Raw genomic sequence first — 8,926 nt, forward strand, 5'->3', positions numbered from 1 at the left:
AAGTTCCTATATGTACTTAATGAAGATTATTGGCCTTCTTGGCACCATTAATAATGCTGGTTTAGTTTCAGAAGCTGCTTAGTTCTATAAATATTGAATTTCAAGTAAAATATGTGGATTTAAACAGTAAAATAGAAAATATGGTTTTACTTTATATTCTAAAATTTATATTAAAGTATAAAATGGGCATCATCCATCTTGTCTAAATAACTTCTTTAGGTCACAGCATGTTTTGCTTAAATGCAGTGCAAGATACGCTAAGGAGAGAAACTGGATTTAGAGACATGATGGAAAACTGCCAGTCTGTCTCTTCTAATAGTTCAGACACTTTAAAAAAGCAGCTTAGATGCTTTAGATAGAAAAAACAATAGATTACTTTTATCAATCTACTTGGTTTGACCAGCTCAGGGAGAAACTGCAAATTGAGTTTTCTTCCATAAATTGTTAAGTGCCATTGATTCGGTTCCAATCTATAGAGACCATATATATATATACATATATACACAATATACATATATACATATATATATGTATATTGTGTAGGTGGTCAGAGACTCTCCAATGCAACTCCTGACTTTCCTCGTTGTAGATGAGGGAACTTCAAAATTTTTGAGGAAATTCCACTAAATTCAATTTTTCCATGGACTTCTTGAAGCCCCCCTGCCCACCTCATATATATATGTTGTTGTTAAGTGCCATCGAGTCGGTAGCGAACCTGTACAGGGTTTCCGAGGGTGTAAATCTTTATAGGAGTAGAAAGCCTCATCTTTCTCCCGTAGAGTGGCTGGTAGTTTCAAACCGCTGACCTTAAGGTTCGCAGCCCAATTCATAACCACTATGCTACCAGAGCTCCCAACGCTACCAGAGCTCCTATATATATATATAATTTGCCTTTGGGAAAGCAACCTTCATGACTTGTAGTCCAGTGGTTCAAACGGGACTGAGCAGGCTCCCGCTGGCATATATACCTCAAACTAGACCAATTTTAGGACAGTTGTCAGAATTTAAAGAAAGATGTTTTCCACTGCTAATGATAAAGGTAAATTGGGAATTGTATGGGAAAGCTTATGAATGATTGACAGATTAAAACCCACACAAAAGGAAGCAGAAATGAGAGATGATGAGGAAGACCAAGTGTTGATGTTTGCTTTTGAGTCTGCTGCCTACAGTGGGACAAAATTTTTTCAGGGATTTAAACCAATCCTTTTTACTTAGGCAGATGTTTGAATTGGATTTCTATCACTACAACTGAAAAATCCCTACGTGATACAAGGGATAAATATAAATTCATGCCAAAAGTTATCAGAATTCTTAAAATTAAAAAAAAATTTAATATGACATGTATACAGACAAGTACACATATCATGAATATACAACTTTAATAGTTTTATACAAAGTAAATACACCTGGTTCAGAATGAGCCACACAGACACTCCCCTCAGACCTCTTTCCAGTTTAATCTCCTTTCATTTGACTTTTTTGTCTTTCTTATTCTTGTTGTCACTAACTTTTAACACTATAGATTAGTTTTTGCTTATACTCATGGCTGTATAGTATATTTATCCATTCTAGTATTGATGGAAATTGAGTTGTTTTCATTTTGGAGTTATTGTAAATAATTCTACTAAGGAAATTCCTTGGGTTTTTTTTCCTTTTTAAATTTTCAACTTTTTGCAAATTGAATAAAGGTTTACAGACAAGATCAGCCCTGCATTCAACAAATTACACACTTTGTTTTATCTTCATCTCAATGATTACATTCCCTTCCATGCAACAGCAGTTATCCTGCTTCCTTCTTATGGTTCATATTTCCATTCCACCTACCTTTCTATCCTTTTTCAATTTTGTCCTTAGGAAAATGTTGCCCTTTGGATTTTGAATGGTTGACCATTCCATGGGGACCTTACCTTGTTAGTGTTGCCCCCCTCCATAAACCTATCTACTGCTTGACTGAAAATTGGTTCACAAGAGTGTTCTTTTTCAGACCTGAAGATTGGTCAAGGGCGATAGTCTGAGGTTCATCCAGTGTTTTTTCTGAACAGTAGACTTGGTCTTTTTTTTTTTTTTTTTCTTTCATTCAGTTAAATAATTTTGAGTTTTGTTCAATATTTTCTTTCTATATATCCACGACCCTCTAATGTGTTTAATTTCAGTGGTAGCGAGGCACTGTCTAATTCTTCCAGTCTCAGACTCATGGAGACTGATGATCATATGTTCCATTAATCCATTGGATTAATTGATTCCAAGCCTCTTCAACTTTTCATCACTCTTGTTTCTTCTGTACATGGAGAGACCAATAGCTGCACCTTACATGGCCACTCAGGAGATTTTAAGATCCCATACACTACTCACCCATGTAGGTTGTAGAACATTGTAAACTATGTCAGTTGACCATGGTGTCATTGCCTTTAGATGTTTGATAATACTTAGGAAGTTTTCATCATTTTGCCTGCTATATGCTCTACCACATTCATAGTTGTGTTTGCAAGAAAGGTAAATACTCCTGTACATATACCCTCGTTCAAACTCATATTTGTGGGATATGTTAAGTTCCATTGAGTCAGTTCCAACTCATAGCAACACTGTATAGGGTTTCCAAGGAGTGATTGCACCAACCTGTGGTCAAATGCTTATCCTACAGTACCACACCAGAAGTAGGGAACCTTCTTTCTGCCAAAATTTATAACATCATTATCAAGCCATACAAAATTATCAACCTAAAAATTAGCCTGGTCAAGCACTTAATTAACCATTAATGTGATAACTGGAACTATGGTTGCCTCAGCAGGGTCAGATTAAATGATTTTGCAGCAGAACATACCCCACCCCTGCTGTATAGGGTTTCCAAGGAGCAATTGGTGAGTTTGAACTGCTGCTCTTGTTTGAAGTCCAGTGCTGATACTACAATGCCACACCGTGAGTCCTTTGTAGGATATATAAGCGTGTGTATGTGTTGTGTCTGTATATGGTGCTGTGAGTTAATGCACTGGACTGCACAGTTGGTTTGAACCACAAGGTCAGTGGTTCCTTGGAAACCCTTGATGACACTTAACATATTTATATGTTATTATAAATATATAATATCCCACTTTTCTAGGGACATTCTTGCACTGTGTTCTTTTGTTGCATACATATATGAAGGTAAGTTAAAAATTATGAGTGGGCTTCAAAAATTTCATGGAAAATGGAACTAAAAAATAATGGAATTTACTGGGGCCAACTGCTGCGTCTGACAATCAGCTTTTTTCTGTGACCCGCAGAGAGATTAAACCCGAGTAGGGATGACGAAGATGAGAAATAAAGATACAGGACACATTTGAAAATAGCACAGTTGGGACCAGGTGGGATGCAGCACTCTGATGGAGATACTGCGGCACAGACCAAGGCAAGCGAGTTTTATTTTATACACAGCTCAAGGGGAGGTACTTGAGGGAGGAGGGTAAGGAGTACCAGAACATCTTGTACTGAAGGAGCCAGCAGTAAGCGAAACTTTATCAGAAAAACTGTAACGTGGTAGCTAGCTGGAGCACAGTTTAGGGCGGCTAGAATGTTGTGCAGGCTGAGCTGAAGAACATAGCTAAATACAGGGAAAGACCTTGCAAGTTCCGTATCCCATGAGGCAGCCCTGTGAGTTCCTCAGAGGCTGGACTTGACTTGGAAGCAGCCAGAGTTTTTGGACCACAACTGTTCAGTTGCAATCCTTCAGTTAAGCCACCCCCAAGTCAGGGGACCTTTGGCTCAGCTGCTCCCAACAGGAATTTTTTCACAAAGATTTTGAAACCCCCTCTTAACTGCTGCTAAAGTTCCATTTCATACATGGCCTGGGTTTATTTCAGACAAAATGTTTAAACATATCTGCAATCAGTAGATGGCTGCCAACAAGTTCTCTCAGTAATACAGTTGTCTTAGTTTCACTTTGTTAAGTGCCATGGAGTCGGTTCTGACTCATAGCAACCTTGTACAGGGCTTAGAGGCTGTAAATCTTTACGGGAGCAGAGAACCTCATCTTTCTTCCACGGAAGAGCTGGTAGTTTCAAACTGCTGACCTGGTTCACAGCCTAAATCGTTACCACTATGCTATCAGAGCTCCTTAGGGTACATTTAAAAAATGGCCTAATCAAAGCTGTCTTCCAAGGGAATCTGTCGGACCAGTTAAGTTCAAGGCAGAGGGCTCAATTCAGAAAGTTATGGTGACTCTTTTGGGTGATTCCAGAGGGATAATCTTGAGTTTCTTGATGGGCAAAGGATGATCACAGGTTGTTTTATGAAGAAGTTCTAAGAAAATTGGAGACCTGCATTAGTAACAAAGGCCAGGAAAGTTGCACTGAGGAATTTTTTCCATCGCAACAATGTACCAGCCCACTCTAAGGGTTCTACAAAAAATTCATTGAGATAACCTTACCCCATTTACCCTCCATCCCTGATTTTTCCCTTTCAGACTTTATTTTTCAAACTCAATATTATAAGGAACATGATTTGAGTCCCACCTGAATGCCAAAACTTATGTTTTGATATGTAAATCAAAGAATACAGTATTCTAAAGCAAAGGGTTAGATTGATGGAAGACCACCTTTAGAAGTCTATAAACTTAGATGGAGGCTGTATTTTTGTTTTACGTTTCCATTGATATTGTAGCAATGCTTTTTGACTAATCCTCAAATGTTTTTGTTGGGTAATTCCTAGGAATGGAATTGCTAATTCTTTAGTTGTTGTGTGTATAGCAGTGCTGTGGTTTTATTTTGTGGTTCTGTTGATCTGTTTGCTAAACAATCTGCGAAGCTGGATTACATGAAGAAGAATGTGGCGTCAGGATGCAAGCACTTTCTAAACTCACCTTTGTAATTGAGAGCACTTCAAGAACCCTTCATGGAACTCCTTGTTTTAAAACATAGTACATGAGCTCCACAATGACTTCTTTCCATTTGTTGTTAAGTGCAACAGGTTAGAATCGACTCTCCAGCACTTAACAACAAGAGATGATAATCCCAGGACCATCAAGATTGAAAGAGCCCTGAGCAGAGCACATCCTTTGGGTATCATGATCCCTGCCGTGAGAAGTGGTGATGGAACACAGTGAGATAGAGCAACTGGCATTCAGGCCTGTTGTTGTTGTCAGGTGCCATCAAGTCGGAACCGACTCATAGCGACCCCATGCATAGCAGAATGTAACAATGTCCGATCCTGGGCCAACCTCACTACCGCTGCCACACTTGACACCATCAATGATGCCACCTGGCCAATCCATCTTGTTGGGGGTCTTCCTCTTTTTCTCTGACCCTCCACCTTACCCAGCATGATATCCTTCTCCAGCGACTGTTCTCTCCAGACAATGTGTCCAAAGTATGAGAGACAAAGCCTAGCCATCTTGGCCTCCAAGGAGCACTCTGGTTGTACTTCTTCCAAAACAGATCTATTGGTTCTTTTGGCAGTCTATGGCACTTTCAGTATTCTCCTCCAACACCACAACTTAAAGGCATCAATTCTTCTACGATCTTCCTTATTCACACTGTCCAGCTTTTGCATCCATATGAGGTTATTAAAAATACCATCATGGCTTGGGTCAGGCGCACTTTAGTCCTCAAGCTGACATCTCTGCTCTTCAATACTTAGTCTAAAGGCCTAAGGGTCCATATGAACCACAACTGCTTCCAAACCTGAAATCAGAAGAACTAGAGGGTGCCCAGCCACCATTACCCACCTCTGATGAAAACCATAATAGCAACCAGAATGGAAGGATTCTTCATATCACAGAACAAGCTGAGTTGTTAGGGACAGGCAGTCTAGACACTGGCTATCAAAAATGGAGGTTATAAAGGCACGAAGTGGCTGGTTTACAAGCTTTCATGAGTGTGCTTACTTTCAGAATGAGGTGATAAAAAATAGAATCCCCACTGAATAGTTTTCCTCTCCAGATGAATCTGGTGAAAAGGGGTAGGGAATGATGCTGATAGGAATTTATGATTCAATGGTTAGTAATTGTTAAGATTGTTTGTGATGGTCACAACTGTAATTGTAGATGTGTAGCTAAAATAGGGGAGTAGTTTTCATTTCAGAAACAGATGATCCCAGGTCCATCAAGAAAGAAGAGCATGAGTGGAGTGTGAGATCCCTACCTAGAAAAGCAGCAAGAGCAGAGGTGGTGAGCATAGAGAGCAGCTGCATGCTCTAGGCCCATGGACTGAGTAAACTGTGCCTGCAGGCAGGAGACTGGCTTGCAGAATATGCCCTTGGGACATTTAAATGAATATATATTTTTTGTTTTGTATGTGTACATCAAATATTTTTGTTTTGTTCATCTGTGAAATATAAAATGTTCAGGGAGGAAGTAGGATCACTGTTGTTGAAGGGAGAGCATTGTAATCATTGAGATGAAACAAAGTGTCTAATTTGTTATATATAAAACTGATGATCTTGTCTGTTAACCTTCACTCAATTCTCAATATAAAGTTAAAAAAAAAGAAAAACTACAATAGAAGGTCCTGTTTAGAATGGGTTAAAAAAAAGTAGGGTAAAATTCAAAGTTAAAAAAAAAAAAAAAAAGGAGCAGACTTAACTGCTCTGAAACACTAGAGAACCCTTCAAGACTATTGGCCTGAGAAAACCTAATATAAAGCTGAAGACACTCCCGGAAGCCACCTTCCAGATAAATGTTGTTGAGTCTATTCCAACTCATAGTAACACTGTATAGGGTTTCCAAAGAGCAGCTTGTGGGTGTGAACTGCCGACCTTGAGGCCATACCAGGACTCCTTTTACAGCTAAATAGAGGACAGTACAAAATAACATATCATACCATTCTCCACACTGATTGTGGTGCTTCCTTAAATAGTTGCAAATAGAAATATGACCCAGTAATTCCAATACTTGATATATATCCTGGAGAAACAACAGCTGTGATACAGGTAGATATATGTACATCTATGTTCATCATGGAGTCCTGGTGTGGCGCTGTGGGATAAAGCACTAGACCACAAGGTCAGTTTGAGCCTTGGGTCAGAGGTTCAAATTCACCAGCCGCTCCTTGGAAACCCTATAGAGGGTCGCTATGAGTCAGAACCGACAGTATGGCACTAACAACAACAATGTTCATGGTAGCACTATACACTATAGAAAAATGATGGAAACAAATGACAATCAATAGAAGAGTGGATAAACAAACTATGGTATACACACAATGAAATACTATGCACTGATAATAACTATGAATCTGATAAATACCTCAACATGGGCGAACCTAAAGGATATGCTGAATGAAATAAATCACAAAAGGACAAACATTGTATGAGTCTATTATAAAGAGACAAGAAAAGTTTTCCACACTAAAACATTATTTGACGGTTACCAGGGGTGGGGAGGGTAAAACCCTGAAGGGTAGACACATATTAACTTGGGTGAAGGGGAAGACAGTAAGTAAATAAATAGATACAATGGTGTTGAAAAAATAAGCATAAAATATTGCATAAAAAAAGAGGTAGATTATTAGGTACATATTGTATAGCAAACTCAAGCCTCTGGGGGTAGGGCTGAGAGTGAAGGGGCCAGCTGGTCTGAAGTGCAGGGAGTTGTGTGTGAACTCTCGAACTTTCAGCCAGTGCCCATTTGATCTAGCTTGGATAGCTAATTGACCAAAACTTGAACCAAGGAAGATAAAAGATGTTTGATACCATGAACAAGTGCAATTTGCTACAATAGTATGAACTAGACTTTTTCCTATGAATGCAGTGACTCAAAATTCCAACTGGAATGGTAGGATTCTTCATATCAAGGAACAAGCTTGTTTCCTCAGTGTACTAGGTTGGTAGGGATGAGAAATTTAAACATTGGCTGTCAAAAAATGGGGGAGGAGGGGCTGTAAAGGCATGAAGTGGCTGATTTACAGCTTTCATGAGTGTGCTTAGTTTCAGAATGAGGGGGATAAGGTAGAATCCCCACTGAATATTTTCCCTCTTTTCCAGATGGGTCTGGTGAAAGGGGAGGGGGACAAGGGTGGTAGGATTTATGACTCAGTTATGAATAATTGTTAGCAGGATTAATTGTGATTGTCACAACTGTAATTGTAGAAGACATATAAGTAAAAGGGTGGTTAATCTTTCATTTCAGGAACAGATGATACCAGGTCCATCAAGAAGAAAGCGCATGAGTGGAGTGTGAGCTTCTTACCTAGAAAAGCAATAACAGCAGAGGCTGTGGCATGGAGAGACAGAGCAGTTGAGGGCTCTAGGCCCATGGACCAAGTAAAGCTGTGTGCCTACAGGCAGGTGACTGGCTGTCAGAACGTGCCCTTTGAACATTTCAATGACTATTTTTTGTTTTGTAAGTGTACATCAAATATTTTTGCCTTGTTCATTGGTGAAATATAAGATATAAATGGGGAGACACAGGGAAGAAGTAGGTTAAGTGTTTCAAGGAGGGGATTGTAATTTTTAAAAAAAATAATGTGAAGGATGTTCTTAAAACAATCAACTCTATGAGACCAACATTTGCCCCAAACCAAAGATGAGGAAAGAGGAAACCAAATTAAAACAGGAAACTCAGAGAGGAAATCGGGAGAACACTTACACATTTCAAGGATTGCAACCAATATCACAGAACAATTTGCATAAGAACTTGATGGGAAAATTAATATGCTTATATACATTTTCACCTAATTCACAATAAAATGTTGCCCAAAAAAGAATATGAATCTAATTCCAGGAGAATAATCTCTCTTTTCGCTATGGGTCGAAACCGACTCGACGGCACTTAACAACAACAACAACAATCTCTCTTTTAGGGATGAGTAAGTTAAATAGAAATTCAAATTTACAATTAAATTTTGAAATTGGTGTTGACCAAATTATTAAACTTAGTAAAATGAGGGTGGAAAGAAAGTGATTTATCTTAATAACTTTCTGCATAATTTTATTATCTGATTTTGGAGCGATTATA

This window comes from Chrysochloris asiatica, unplaced genomic scaffold, assembly GCF_000296735.1.
Source record: "Chrysochloris asiatica unplaced genomic scaffold, ChrAsi1.0 scaffold00054, whole genome shotgun sequence".
Classification (NCBI taxonomy): Eukaryota; Metazoa; Chordata; class Mammalia; order Afrosoricida; family Chrysochloridae; genus Chrysochloris; species Chrysochloris asiatica.